This window comes from Nycticebus coucang, chromosome 9 (genome assembly GCF_027406575.1).
Source record: "Nycticebus coucang isolate mNycCou1 chromosome 9, mNycCou1.pri, whole genome shotgun sequence".
Taxonomy (NCBI): domain Eukaryota; kingdom Metazoa; phylum Chordata; class Mammalia; order Primates; family Lorisidae; genus Nycticebus; species Nycticebus coucang.
In genome coordinates, this window is record NC_069788.1 from 37,105,847 (window position 1) to 37,121,411 (window position 15,565).

General features: G+C 46.6%; 1 protein-coding gene across 11 annotated transcripts in view; it reads left to right on the forward strand.

The window, feature by feature from the left end:
* Positions 1–1,801: 1,801 nt before the first annotated feature.
* The window catches only part of TRERF1 (transcriptional regulating factor 1), a 211,549-nt gene continuing 197,785 nt past the window's right edge, over positions 1,802–15,565 (forward strand). For 8 of the 11 annotated variants that reach the window (XM_053602219.1, XM_053602220.1, XM_053602222.1 and 5 more), the window contains exons 1-2: positions 1,974–2,333; positions 2,735–2,819. The gene's annotated coding sequence lies outside the window, so the exon portion shown is untranslated. Of the gene's footprint in view, positions 2,334–2,734; positions 2,820–15,565 lie in introns of all 11 variants that reach the window. The other 3 variants (XM_053602214.1, XM_053602215.1, XM_053602216.1) reach the window with 2 other exon arrangements.

The window sequence follows — 15,565 nt, forward strand, 5'->3', positions numbered from 1 at the left end:
CATAAAGGGCTGGGCACTGGCCAAAAAATCATTGAGCGAAATAGCCCAGATCCCACTCTTTTTTCAGGGGCTCTCTGGTCCAGGTGGCCAAGAATTGGTGGGGCTGGCGAGGAGACTTCCTACTGCTTAAGATAGAGAACCGTTACCCCTCAAAAAAAAAATAACCAAAAAAAAAAAAAAAAACAAAACACGAAAACCTCGGGCGCTTTTGGCAGCAGCCTTCTCCGCCCATGACCTCATGCTTCAAGATCCCATATAGTCTTCCCCCGCCCTGTCCACACCCAGCGTCGGAGTGGGGGTGGGAGAAAGTGCGAAGGTCTGGGCAGCGGGAGGTCATTTATCCTACTCGAGATTCTAGGAAAAGGGCTCAAAGATTTTCCCCATAGTGGGGAAAAAAAAGATGGTGTAACTTTCCCTCGTGCATAAAATATTCGCTGTCTTGAGGACCTTCCCATAGATAGATGGCTCGAACCCGGCTCGAGGCAATGTGTTTAGCTTAACTACCTTTGGTTCACATTTTCCCCGGCACAGGAAAGCAGCCTGGTACTGCTGGGGTCTCGGGCTAGGTTTCTCCGCACCTGGACCGACCGGTGCCGCCTGCTCTCGGCACCCTCCCCGTCCCCCCCGGGCCCGCGCCGCGCGGGTTAGAACCTTTGGCTAGCCTTTCAGCCCGCGCCCAGCCCCCTGCTCGCAGCTGCTCTCGGTTTGGGTGCAGCGGTTTCCCCCGCAGAGGAGGAGGAGGAGACAGCGCTAAGGAGCGACTCCGGGCTCGGGTTTCCGCACCAATGCCGAGCGGCCCCGGGCGGCCCCCGGCGGCCGTTCCTCCTCCCCGGCACCACGTTCCACAGTCATGGCGCGCGAGGAGGGGCGAGCGCGCGCCGCGGCAGTACTCGCGCCTCTCTCTTCCCCACCCCTCCGCAGCCGGGCCCCTTTCCTAGGCAACCTCCCTCCCCGGTCTGCAGCGCCGCAGAGATGGAGACCCCTCCCCAGAGAGCTGCATTTCCAGGGCCGAATGCAGCACCCCTTCCCCGCCCCCATCGGGGCGGAGGGATGGAGCCGCGCGCTTCGCGAACCTCCAGCCCCTTCCCGGGAGCCCCAGCCCTCACCCAGCCCCACCAAGGCCAGGATGCAGTGGGGGTAGGCGTAGTCCGTCTCCTCGCTGCCTGCCCAGACCCTGGCATCTATGCAAACCCGTAAAAAACAACAACAACAAAAAAACCCCCAATAAAACCCGTCAACCCCAAGGCATTAGATTGCAAAGCGCGTTGCAATAACCGGGACAGCTACGCAGGAAGCAATCCTGCACTGGTCCGGGTGGAAGGCAGCAGCTTCCCAGCCATGCCGCCTTCTCCCAGGCCTCGATTTTCCTGCCATGTCGGACAGTCCGCTGCACCCCGGGACTGACAGGTCCTGCGCGGGGACGCAACTCGGCTAGTGTCCCCCGTCCCATCCTCGTCCAGAGACTCGACAGCCTACAAAAGGTGCAACCTTACGCACATGCAGCGCGCACAAATAAAGTCGGCAGTGCACCACCAAGAAGGCTGTGAACAATGCGCCGGGCGGCCCGCGCCCGCCGGAGCGCGGCGCCCCGGGGGACAGGGGATGCGGGCGGGGGCCGCGGCGGAGGACCCGCCGGCCCCGGCGCTGGACACCTTACTTCCTGCTTCCCCGCCCGCGGCCAGACCCAGCTCTGCGGAGGGATATCTTTCCCCTCCTCTGTCCCTCGCCCTCCCGTCCCCCGCCCTCCCCTCTTCTTGCTTCTGCTCCCCCGCACCCCACCCCGCCTTTCTCCTTTTGCAAGAAAATAATTTGACAGTCGATTTGCTGACAGGGGAGGAATTTGCATCCTGGATTAAAAAAAAGAGAGAGGCCGAGAGGAGCTTGGGAACGGTTGCTAGGGGTGGGTAAAGGGTGAAAAAAGGGGGTTACCGGGGAGCGGATAAGGAGGGCTAAGGGAGGGGGCGAGGGTGGGGAGCAATGCAAGAGGTAAGGCTAGGTTACCGCGGCTCGGCCCGGAGTGGGCTGCGGCCGGGGGAGGGGCGAGAGATACATATGTATTTCTGTCTCCCCAGCACACCCCCTTCCCTCTAAGCGATGGCTGAGAGGCGGTGCATGCAGATGGGGAGTAAGTTTCCTGAAGGGGAGGGTGGATGCACGCGCGCAGCCCGGCGCTGCAAATTTCCACCCGGGAGGGAGAGTGGCTGGATGCGGAGAGTTTGGAGTTGCTTGCGGTGGAGGGCAGGAAGGGGAGCAGGGCTGGGAAAGGGGGCTGGCGGGCGCTATATCTGGGAGTAAGTTTCCAGGATCGGGAGAGCCTGCACGCTTGCTCACTAGTAAGTTTCTGGCCGGGGAGGGCGCGTGGGGAGGAGGAGAGGGAGGGGTGCATGTATATAGAAGGGGGAGGGGGGAGCAGATTTCCTGCGGGGAGGCTGAATGCATATGGAGAGTAGATTTCCTGAAGGGAGGGTGGAGGCGTAGACGGACGGAGTAAGTTTCTTGCTGGGGTGGTGGCTGAGGTGGTGCTTTGGAAACCCCGAGCTTCCTACCCAGAGTCGGGGTGCACACTGTTTTGGGGGGGCCGGGGACCAGATTCCCTGCTGGAAGAGGGGCTTGCATCTGGGGAGTATGTTTCCTGGCGGAGCGATATTTGTTTACAGGCTGAGGGCAGTACTGTAAGTGAGTAGCGTTGTGAAAAGGCGGCTGACATAAATTAATATTGAAATTACTCCATCAGCTCTGCTCGCCCCCATCTCACCCCCCAAAACGGAGACTGGTCTTCTTGTTGGATTGCCCATGCACTTGTTGCAGAAACAGCCAAGGTAGGCAAGAAGCTTAAGTTTATTTTTAAAAAATTAGTTGGGGGATGCTCCGTGAGAAGACGGGGGGTGGGGTGCATGGAGAGGGAAGAGTGGGGGGCACAGAGAAGGAAAAGTCTCCCTTTATTACTTTCAGTATATAAGCAAGGCCTCTGCCTGCTTCCCTTCTTTCCTTTCCCCTCTCTGAACTGTACAGCATCCCAGCAAAGGGGGAGGGGTGAGGTAGGCGTTATAATTTGGCAACCCTGGCTTATAGGATAGTGGTGGTGGGCTTGCTGGTGAAGGTTGTGATGTTACAAAGCCTTCATTCTCCAGCCAAGAAACCGCAGGACTTTAGGGATGTGCCTTTTGGGGTTTTTGACATGATGCATATGTGTATGTGTATGTGCCTGCGGGCTCTGTGGGGGCTGGGTACTCCCCAGAAGTTAGTGTGGCCACCCAGATGGGAGAAAGGTATAAGGGGATAAACCTGCTCCATCACTCCTCAACTTCAGTTTGGAAGACTGGGAAGTTACTGCTGGTGGTCTGAAGAAACAGATACTAAAAACCAAACCAAACCACCCATTCAGCAGTGGAGGCCAGAGCACCTGGCAGGCAGCCTCTGGCCAGCACTGGACTGGAGCATGTGCGCTTGCCATCCTTAGGTTAAAAGAAAACGCCTTCTGGTTGTTCCCGTGTGCCTTCCACTGGGCTGTTAGAGCCAGCTTTGTGGAAAGTATTCTCCAGTCTAGAGGCAGCTTTGGCAAGTGAACGTGTTGAAGCCGGTTACTAACACCGTGGCCTGGCTGTTTTGTGAAATGCATGGAAGTCATGCTTAGGTATGACCGATCCAGGAGTGGCTTAAGAGTACATTTAAAAATGCCTCCTGAAAGCCGGTCGGGGGCACTTTTCAGCAGGCCACGGAGGAAAGCTTTAAGAAAGGAGTTTTAAGTTGTCCCAGTTAGTAGCGACCTTCAGCATCGTTTATCCTTTCAAGAAAGGAGTTGGTGATAGAAAATGTGGTTTTGATGCGCTCTGGAAGGGTAACAAGCAGGAGTACTCAGAGCTTAACTAGTTAACTAGCAGTCTTTGCCTCTCTTTCCTCTGTTTTCTTGGTCCTCAGCCTTCTGGTTTCTGCAGAAGAGTTGTAGGTCTTGGCTGTCAGGTACCTTGATTGTGCTGGGAGTTTTAACTTTGCCAGGATCATTTTAGCACGAGGGGTTCCACCCTGAGATTTTTAGTAGGATTAGGGGGTAACCTCTAAGCACTGGGGTTAACTAAAGTTGGTTAAGCTTCCTGCAATTCTGTAGACAGGTTCAGTTCTAGCAGGGGGTAAAATGGGTTTTAGAAAAAACTCTCCACACATTACTGGTGGACAGTGCTTTTTTCCTTTCCTTCCTGGCATCAGATTTCCAGATTGTGGGTTTGATTTTTGGCAGTTTGAGAGTTGAATTAATTGGTAATTAAATATTATTGCCACTTATCAAATGTTCCTAACTAGGCATTAGTTAAACAAATTAGCTATTATTTTTACCCGATGAAAATGTGACTCTGGTTGTTGTATTTGCTGGGAGGGTAAACAAAATCTTTATGTATGTTCATTCCAGGGTGGAATTATTTACATGCCTAACCTTAGAGCAAGAGCAGTCATTCAGGTTTTCTTTCTTATATTTATGAGATTTATTTTATTGTTTTGCTTAGGTCATTAATCAAGTCCCAGTAGGTTTTTTTTCTGTTCTACCGAGAATGTTCTTGTGGTAATAAAGATTTGAAGGCCCATGAATCATAATTCATTCTTTTTAAAATATTGTGGTAATTGTCAGGATTTGATTTATAGGAATTGATACCCAAAGTGACACACCTCTTTGGGCCCCGCCCTTTTAGGCATGTCCATTTTTGCCAAAGGATTGTTTAGAAGCCTGCTTGACATCCTAAAAAGAGTGTTTCCCTTCTGCTTTATAAGCACTGAGAAGATTAATTTTGTAGGTTCCATAGTAAACATGGGTCTTTTCACAGCTTGGTAAGCAGGCTTCCACATAGCAGGCATGTGTTAATATCACATAGCATTTATGCGAGCTTATTGTGAAAACAGTTCTTCTACGAACTATGTGGAAAGTACTCAGTTTTGCCTCCTTTAACCCCCTTGGGCCTGTGGTTTTGTTGAGTTTTTGAGCTTAAATTGTAAAATAGGGAATAAACATTAGTATTCTTTGCTGCTTATATAATAAAATGTGGTCACAAAAACAAAGCTTATTTATAATTTTCTTTTTCTCCTTTAATGGGTGAGTTGGTCATAATAACTAAAAGCATTGGGATTTTTTGGAAAATGTTATAACGATTCTCCCTAAAGTTGATTAGTTGGGAAGTGTTAAAATGATCTTGCATTCAATGGCTGGCTCAAGTTTAAAGTGACAAAGAACTTTTAAGGGGGTTTGATGCTCAAGGAAGTGGGAAGATGTTACTGTAAAGATGGTACCAATTTTTGGTTTGGATTTTTTAACCTTAAAAATGCATAATTTGATCTGTGAATCCTTTCCGGCTCTGAAATTTTGTGTCTTATGAGCGAGGTCTTGGGACGTCTTGACAGTCTCTTCCTGGGCCAACGGCCAAATTGCTTCATGGACTTGGGTGAGTTGATTAACTTCTGTTTTTGTCTTCTCATGGAGAAAGTGGATTTGTACCTTGGCATTCCAAAAAGGCCTCTTGAGTGACCTGGTAATCTTGACCATCAAATGCAAGGAAATACTTAGGAATAAAAATTGGCCACTATCTTGGACAAAAAAATTTCCAATTATATATGCTAACAGAGAATGGGGCATGAAATCTAGGCACCAAAAATAATTTTGGTTCATTTTAGAAGCTTCCTCTCCAGCCAGCTTGTTCACTTATCTAAGGCTTGGTCAAATCTAAGGTTAATTGAGCTGTTACTCCCAGGCAGCAGAAGGAGGTGGTTTGGGGGAAGAGTGGGAGACCAGAAAGCCCAGTGTGGCTTTGCCCATTTTCTGTAGAGAATTCACATGTTTGTAATTGGGATTTAGCTGAACAGGGTTTATAATAATGATATTGTATATTTTGCCATGGGCATTCCTAGTAAAAGCTCTTGATGTTTTTGTTGGCTTTGAACATTGACATGAAAAATAAAGATCCAGAAAAGTGGCTCAGGCCCTAGGCCATATATAACTCGGTGCTGATGGTCCTGCTCTAAAGGCAGTTGACTTCATACAACTATGTTGTTGGGGGAGGAGGGAGGAGTAGAATCAACATTGTGGATAAATGATATTTCTGAATTTGCATGTTGGAGAGGAACCAGTGAAATAAAGGAGAAATTAAAACATAGTCGGTTTCTTTTGTGGGGAGAGAGAGACAAGAGTAGTTGGATTCCACTTACTGGTATGTTTTTTGACAAGGGTGCTGCAGCATTTTTAAGGAATAGTATAGTGTTAGTAACATGAGCTTAAGCTCAGGGTTCTCTTAAATGATCTTTTGGATTAAAGAAAACACGACAAGAAGCCTCTGTGATGTTTTCTTAGAATTTTAAGTGCTCAGAGTAGCTGTTTGTAGTAATTTGGGTTTACTAAAGAAATGGAAGATTACTGGTTTTTTCTCTTGGAAGTCAACAGGCTGGGCCTGGGGTGGGATGTGCTGAGTTATTGGGCTATTGGTTTAGTAACATTAAAGCATAAGAAAAGATATTTGTTTGATGGAGAAGGAAGGGGAAAAAGATCTTCCATACCTAAATGGCAGTGTTAACTTTGGGCTTTAGAACATGGTGATAATTACTAGAACATAGCTATTTTCATGCTGTAAGCAGCTGTGGTTTCTTTCATGCGTTTGGTAGCTACTTTATTGAGCATTTACTATTTACCAGGTGCTGTGTTAAGGCTCGAGAATAGGTTAATAATGAAAAGAGACAATCAGCTCCCTCTACCCATACCTTGACTATCCACCCCTCCCCAGTTTACACTCCAGAGGCAAGCCTAGAAACAAATATTTTAAAAATATTGCCAATTATGATACAGGCTAAAATGAAGCCACAGGATCAGTGATTTGGATGGACTTAGTTAGAATAGCCTGGAAAGGCCTCTCTGCAGAGTGGAGATGAGGGGGAACAGATCACCCCAGGCAGAGGAGAATCCTAGCAGAAGGATTCTGGCTTTGGGGGGAGGTCAAAGAGGCACAGGTTGACAAGGGGGAAGGAGGGAGGGCAGTATGGGGTGATTGCCAGGACTCCATGGGCCTTGACAAGGCTTGGATCTCATCTGAAGTGTAGTGGGAAGCCATGGAAAGTATGGAATGGGAGGTGATAGCCTCTAACTTGTGTTTAAAGGGGACAGCACTGGTAGAGCAGAGAGCTTGGGGGCAGGCCTGGAACTGGGCAGTGCAGTTGGAAGAGGTGAAGTGAGGAGGTAAGGGGACTGTGAGGCTCACATTAGAGGTGGAACAGGCAGGGCTACTGTGGGATTTGGTGGGAAGAAGAAATCCAGGTCAACTCTGAGGTTTCCAGCTTGAGCAGTTGGATAGATGGTGGTGCTATTTGCTGAGATGGAGAAGGGAGAGGGAAGGGGGTGGAATTGAGATATCCCAGTTGAGTACCACTAAATTTAACATACCTGTTAGACTCAAAGTGGAGATGTGAAGTGAAGTAGGTAATCTGATGTAGCATCTAGCATGACATAAAAATGTGGGAGCCATCAGCATCGATGTAGTATTTAAGTCCAGGAGACTAGACAAGATGCCCCAGGAGCCTGTAGAGACAGAAGAATAGGCAGTGTGAAGGGGGTGTTACATGTGTGTTACATGTTTCATGAGGTTGACCAGGCCAGAGAAGTCACCACTGGATTTGGCAAAATGGAATCTGTTGGTGATTTTGAGAACAGTGAGTAGAGGGAGAGATCAGGAAGGAGCGCGATCGGAGAGGGTTGGAAAGGGATCGTGAGGTGAGCAACTGTGAATAGCATGTGTAGGCAACTTTGGCAAAATTTGACCCTGAAAGGGAGGGCAGAGAAATAGAATGGGAGCTGGCGGACATACCTATGAAAGAAAGGGGTTCTTTTTGAAAAGGGGTGGTATATTTGTGGGCCGATCAGAAAGATCAGTGGAGAGGGAGTGCCTGATGAAAAGAAAAATGGTTAGGTCAGTTGAGCAAAAGCCCTTGAGAAGGTCTAAGGGGAAAATCCCGTCTTTGCTAGGGGAGGGGCACTTCCTCCATCATGGCAGGAGGAAAAGCCTAGAAGATGCAGATGAGCCAGCAGATGCAGAGTAGGGGGCGCTGCCCCTCCAGGCTGAAGCTGCATTGTCCAGGGGAAGAGGTTTGGGCTTAGGGCTTGATGCCAGCCAGAGACTTCAAGGGTTAAGACTGCATCAGAAATTATACTGCATTTTTCTGAACATTTGCCTGCATTACGGAGAAGCACAGAGGAAAAAGCAGATTCTTTTGCGTGGGGGAAAAGTCTTCAGTTCAAGTAATTTGGGCCTCACATTGGATTTACTTGAAAACGATGATTGGAAAATGACTTCTGTGACTTTCAGCCCTGTTCGAAAGTTGGTGGGCATTGTGTCGTGTGTTTTGAGCAAGAAGTGCCAAAAAATAAAATAAATAAATAAATAAGGCAAAGGCTGACTTTTGTTCAGGCTGTCTTTCGCAAAACTATCCCACAGATTGCTAGTCTTGGGGGCCTGCAGTCTTGGGTCTGCATGGGAGGTCGGTAGATGAGGAGAGAGTCAGAAGATCTGGGTGGAGGTCCAGCTCTATTCTAAGGCCCTGGACATATCAGCCTCAGAGCCTTGCCTCCACATCTGTAAAAAGAAGGGTGATACCATCTCTCTCTCAGGAGTTGTGGGAAGTGGAATCAGATAATGTATGGAAAGTGTAATATAAACTGTTAAGAGGCATCATGGTATACAAATAGCAGGGAAGTGACTTGATCTTCATACAGATGTCCTTTTCATATAGTAAATCTAACAACCAGTGAAACATTTCCCTTAATTTTCCAAAGGTTCTGCTAAAATCTCTGCTGTGTCCACTCCCACTGTTGTTCCCCTCCTTGTAGCCACTTTCATTTGGGGTTTTCAAGCTCTCTGTGAAACTTATTGTCAGAGGCTGGCATCAGAAATGCTGGCTGTGAAATGCTAGTCAATATAGATTCAAAGTATATATTTAGAATTTGAATTTGGAGTTTAAAAATTTTTTTAATTTTTTTTATTTCAGGTTAATGTGAGGGTACAAATCAAATCACAATATTTGAATTTGTTAGGTAGAGTCCCTCTGGTTGCTATGTCTTGCACCCAAAAGGTGTGCCATACACTCCTACATTGTGCCCATTCAGTGGGAGTGTCGCATGACTTTGGGGTTTGCTCCCTGAAAAACTGAACTGAGTTCAGGGGATCCTACTTGGGGAACCCAACTGTGGTCCAGTGGTCTTAGCTGTGTTCATTTGCATTTCGTATCTGTGTTACAGATGTGTATTATGCTATAAAGTGGAGTCTACCTAAAAGCAGTGAGTGGCCATTAGTCTTTCTGTGTATGCTGGACTGTCATATTTCTCATTTCATCAGATGAGAAAGCATCAAGTGCTTTTCACTAATTGAGTCCCTAACCACTGCCTAAGAGGGTGATGCCTTATTTAAAAATATTTTTAGGCTGGGTGTGGTGGCTCACGCCTGTCATCGTAGCACTCTGGGAGGCTGAGGCGGGGAGATTGCCTGAGTTCACAGGTTCAAGACCAGCCTGAGCCAGAGCAAGACCTCCTCTCTAAATATAGCCGAGTGTTGTGGTGGGCGCCTGTAGTCCCAGCTACACAGGAGGCTGAGGCAAGAGGATTGCTTGAGCCCAAGAGTTTGAAGTTGCTGTGAGCTATGACACTATAGCACTCTGACTTTGTCTCAAAAAAAAAAAAAAAAGAAACTTTATTATGAACAAACTTTAAATGTCCATGAAAGCAGACTAGTAAAATGAACTTGTACCCATTCACCTAGATTTAGTAGTTAGTGAAATTTTGCCACACCAGTGGATGATGGGACTTCTTATATTTGTGTAATAAATACACATTGGTTTTGAAAAATGGGAATGGATATGGATTTGCTTTCATAGAAAGGGAAAAATAATCAATGAAAAATCAGAGGGAAAGGAAATAGATAATATCATTGAAATAACTAGTATTTACCTAATATTTTATATAGTTTATATAATTTCAAAGCCTCTTAGGCATATTTTTTTATTTCTTGCAATAACCATAGAAGGTAGATACTCTCATTTTACAGCCAAGGAGACTGGGGCTCAAGAAGTAAAATTGAAAAATAAAAATAAGTGAGTAACTCAGAGTCACATGTCCAGCCAGTACCCAAAGCTCTGTTTGAATGCCAGACTTTCAATGGTCTTCAAATTTTGTGCCTGCTCCAATAGATAGTGCTATACAGTATCAAATAAGAGAATGTGGTATAGAATATATTTAAAAGATCATGGAAACCAAGAGATCATGTGGATATTTTGGGCTTACAACTCCAATGACCTTAGTTGGAAATACTCAAATGATTAAAGCGTGTTTTAAGCATTACATTTTTTATAAACTTAATTGTCTGGCTCCATTATTCTGGAGCACACAGCTTTAAGGCTGCCTCATAATTAAGGCCAAGGCTTGGCTTTACCAAATCAGGCAGTTATTCTCCATTAGGCCCTATAATCACCCCAGTCCCTTCTGTGGGGCCCCTTCAGTGGTCATTTCTAGACGGTGTGGACTCTGGCCTCTGGGCTCTGACTTTGGAAATGACAGGGCCCTGAACAGTTTGCTACCTTGGAAAGAATCCTTCCTGAGGGTCCCTAGGGGTGTTTGTCATAGGGCCATTGGTCTTTGGGAAACTATCCCCAATCTGACTCCTTTGAAAGATTTTTTTTAAAAAGAAAAGGAAAAAATAAAGTTGATGCCCAGGGAGTTTTAATAGGAATGTCTTTGGAGTTTGAGTTCCCAATCTAACTCCTCTGAAAGATTTTTTTAAAAAGGAAAAAAAAAAAAAAAAGGATGGAGTTGATGCCTAAGGAGTTTTAATAGGAGTGTTATTTGAGTCCTCTCTGCTGTCATCACAATAGGAGATACCAAACTCCCTTAAACTTCAACTGAAGGATACCAGTAATGAGGCTGATTCTGAAGTATTGGGGCTTGTTTGCTTTTCTTTCTTAATTGGGTGAATACATGCAAGCTGAGGGGTTTGCAGGGGGAGCCACAGTAGGTAAGGACATTTAGGGGCCGCTTTCCTTTTGAAGAGTATGAGCTTCTTTAGAAGCCAGTATAGAATTCAAACTGTGCAGACGCTCCTTCCTTCAGTTTTTCTTGATGATTCTAGGTGCCTGGTTCCGGGCCAGAGCTGTGAGGTGGGTTGGAGGGGGCTGGAGGGGTTTGCTGCTGCCCTTGGCTTATATAGCTGCAGTTGGCACACTTGCCAGGGGGTGCGTCTTTCACCCCCTCTGGACTGGGAGCTCGGGGAGGGTAGAACTGGGTCATCACTCATTTTTGTACTCTTAGCATCTGGTCTAGAACCTGACAGTAGTTAGTGCTGTATAAACGCTCACTTGTTTAAGAATCAGCTAGGTTTTTTTGTTTTTATTTTGCCTTTGGTTTTCTCCCCATTCGTTCTTGTTGGAAGGAGAAATGCAGGCCTCTCTGCTTCCAGGCCCAGTGCTTACAGTCGCTGAAGACCAGAGCAGAGATATATTTTCTTCCCCCTTGCCTTGCCGTGGCCATGCAGCCTTTAGCTCGGGTGGTTTAACTGAGCTTTCGGATGCAAATGCTGTCCCATCCCCCATTCCTTTTAATAAGTGACATTTTGTTAAATCAGTTATTCAGGGCCTTATCTATATTTCTGTCTGTGCTGGCTTAGTCAAAATAGGAAAGAGAGTGAATATTAGATTTCTTCCCCCACCCCCTCCTCCTTCTCCTTTGAGCAACTCTACATAAGATTTCTGATAGGGGAGGGGTGATGTGTCCTTGAAGAAGTAAATGCTGCGTGCTGAAAAAAATGTGGAGGGCTTTGACTTGTAGCGAATGCTGTTTTTCAGCAGCTGTGATTTTTCCATTTTTCTTTTTCTTTCTGTTTTGATTAGTGGAACTCATTGTGCTCCAGGGTTGGGATTGCGTTGGGGGAGGGTGCAGAGGGAACAGCATTTACTGGGAGAGCTCAAGGTGGGGTGGGGGAAGGAGAGAAGGGATTTATTGAAAATATATGTCTACTTCTGCTATGATAAAGCGGCAGGCATGTAAAAATGCAACGGGGAAATCATTATTGTGGTAATGTAGGCAGAGCTCTGCTTTCTCATTAACAGAGCTTAGCCCACGTGGAGGAGGGGGCAGCCAGGCTGCTTTGAGAGTTGGGGTATTCAATAATAGCAGAAACTCAGGGGATTGTCTCTATTCCCCCTTCTCACCCCCTCCAGCTGCCTTCTCCTTTCTTTCCCCAATCAGTTCGTAGCTTTTTGAAAGCTGCATGTTCGATTTCCTGGTTTCCTTCTTCACCTCTGGCACCCCAAAATGCTGTGAGGACTTTTTAATTTTTTAAGTTAGAGGGAATTAAAATAAATTTTCTCTTGGAAACTGGAGGAGAATTTTCACAACACAATTTGAGTCAGAGATGGGATTATATCCTTTGCATCCCAGAGAGCACCAAGAAGACTATTTAGGGGCTCAGGAATTTGCGTATGCCACAGGGTATCAGAATTAGAGTTTCAGATTGCTTTAGTAGTAGTAGCTACTAATCATAGAAAGTTTACTATGTGCCTGGCCTTGTGCAGATATTTTAGACCTTTCATCCTCTTACAATTGTAAGGAGTAGACATGAGGCCTACTTTGCACTTGAGGAAACTGAGCCTTGGAGCATTTCAGCAATTTAAGGACACACAGGTGGTAGGTGGGAGGGGTGGTATCCAAACTCTGGACTAATTCCAAAGCCTGGCCCCTGATCATTGGGCTCTCCTGCCTTAAAAGAGCAGCTAGTCACTCCCTCTATATAGACCTCTAGATTCTAGGAACTTGGACAAAATATCTAGAGCTGCCCACATGGTCTGTTGTTGACAGTTTTGGTTAGAGTGCTCAGGATGTTGAAGAGAATTTTTCTTGAGCTGCTGGAGTGCTGTTTTTCCAAAGAAGATCAAAGAGTTGAGGGCTCTACCCCTTTATCCCTGCCAGGCTGTAGTGACTTTTCTGACAACATGTTCATCCAGAATCTATTGAGTGCTTGCCATGTGCCAGGATTGTATCAGTGGCTGGAGATACTAGAGAAGGAGTTCAGGGTCTAGTGGAGGACTGTTATGTGAATGTAGAACTATGCCATACAATGATGCCTGCCTAGAAAGAGGTAAAATTTCAGAAGTAGTTCATAAGACAGACTGTCTAGAGCAGCCAGGGACATCTGTAGAGAGAGCTGGTACACAAATAGGGTTATCGGTTCAGTGGGGGCTTGCCAGGTAGACGAAGGAGAAGGCTGTGGTGCAGTGAGTGTAGGAAGTCACATACAATCTGGCCTTGCTGAAGCATCATGTTCAACTTCAAGGCTGACCCATCCATCTTAAAACAAAAATATCATAGACTGAGTGGCTTAAGCAGCACATTTCTTTCTCATAGTTCTTAATACTGGGAAGTCCCAAGAACTAGGGAGGGGCAGAGTTGGTGTCTAGTGAGGCGCCTCCTCCTGGGTTCATAACCAGTTGGGTCCTCACATGGTAGAATGGTCAAGGATGTTCTCTGGGCCTTTTATTTATTTTATTTTTTTTTGAGACAGAGTCTCACTTTGTTGCCCCCGATAAAGTGCTGTGGCCTCATAGCTCACAGCAACCTCAAACTCTTGGGCTTAAGTGATTCTCTTGCCTCAGCCTCCCAAGTAGCTGAAACTATAGGCACCCGCCACAACACCCGGCTATTTTTTTTGTTGCAGTTGTCATTATTGTTTAACTGGCCTGGACCAGGTTCGAACCCACCAGCCTGGGTAAATGTGGCTGTTGCCATAACCACCACTCTAGGCGCTGAGCCTCTGGGCCTTTTTATAAGGGCACAAGTTCTGTTTAGGAGAGCTCTGCCCTCATGACCTAACCACCCCCCCCAAATACCGTCTTCTAATGCCATCCCTCGTGGGTTAGCATGTGATTTGGAGGGACACAACATTTAGTCTATAGCACAGTCTAACTTTATTTTCCATCACTTTCAGTTTAATCCTTTAGAACTGTGCTGTCCAATATGGTAGCTACCCATTCATAGCCATTTCACTTTAAATTAATTAAAAATTAAATAAAATTAAAAATCCAGTTTCCCAGTTGTACTAGCCATGTGTCAAGTGTTCATAGCTATATGTGGCTGGTGGTTCACATATTGGACTGCATAGATACAGAATTTTTTTTTGTCACCCTGGTGCCATGGTGTCATAGCCCACAGTGACCTCAACCTCTTGGGCTCAAGTAGTCCTCTTGCCTCAGCCTCCCAAGTAGCTGGGACTATAGGTACCTGCCACAGTACTTGGCTAGTTCTTCTATTTTTAGATGGAGTCTCACTCTTGCTCAGGCTGGTCTCAAACTCCTGAGCTCAAGCAATCTACCCACCTCGGCTTCCCAAAGTGCTAGGATTACAGGTGTGAGCCCTGGTGCCTGGCCTTTTAAGCTGTGTCTTGTTCATCCTTGTTTATCGTGTCTGGTTTATCTTTGTGTTCCTAGCACTCAACCTGGGGGCTGGCACATGCAAAGTCTCAGTGTCAGTTGCCAGCTGATAGGGCTGGAGAGGTAAGCAGAAATTGGGCAGGGAGAACCTGGTGCCATGTTATAGATCTTGGTCTTGACCCTGGAGGCAGCAGAGGAGTCACTGAAAAGTTTGGAGTGAGGAGGTGTTTGTAAGGAAAAGGAGTCAAGTCAGGCGTGTGTATTAAAAAATCCACTCTGAGAGATACTGAGGACAGGTGTGCGGGGGAGCTGAGTCTACAGGCCCAGAGATCCATTAGGAAAGTGTTGGAAACAAGGCGCAATAGGGTTCAGGGCTAGCAGCGATGTTGAAGGAAGAGCGTCACCTTCTTCTGGTGTTTCTCTCTCCAGCTCGCACACTGTCAAGAGGATTGCTGAAGGAAATCCCTTTCACTTCCTCTGTGTCCCTCACCCCTTTCCTGCTTGATGATGCCCTCGGCCATGTACTCAGTAGCATTCCCTTTCCACTCTGCTTTATTGCTGGGTTGCTCGCCTTCTGGTCCCTTCCTATACTCACATGCTTGTTTTCCTTCTGAGTGTCCCATGCCATGTCATTCCATATCTAAACCCTTCTGCTGGCCGGGCGCGGTGGCTTATGCCTGTAACCCTAGCACTGTGGAAGGCCAAAGTAGGTGGATTGCCTGAGCTCACAAGTTCAAGACCAGCCTGAGCCAGAGCAAGACCTCATCTCTAAAAATAGCCAGGCGTTGTGGCAGGCACCTGTAGGAGGTGCCTGTAGACTCAGGAGTCTACAGCAAGAGGATTGCTTGAGTCCTAGAGTTTGAGGTTGTTGTGAGCTGTGATGCCACAGCACTCTACCAAGGGTGACAAAGTGAGACTCTGTCTCAAATAAATAAATAAATAAATAAACAACCTTCTGCTCTGATCTACCCTGTTTTCCCCGAAAATAAGACATCCTCTGAAAATAAGACCTACTTACAGGAAAGATAAGATGTCCCCTGAAAATAAGACCTAGCACATCTTTGGGAGCACACCTTAAAATAAAACACTGTCTTATTTTCGGGGAAACAGGGTAAGTAGAAGCTGAGAATAGAGAGCCTGA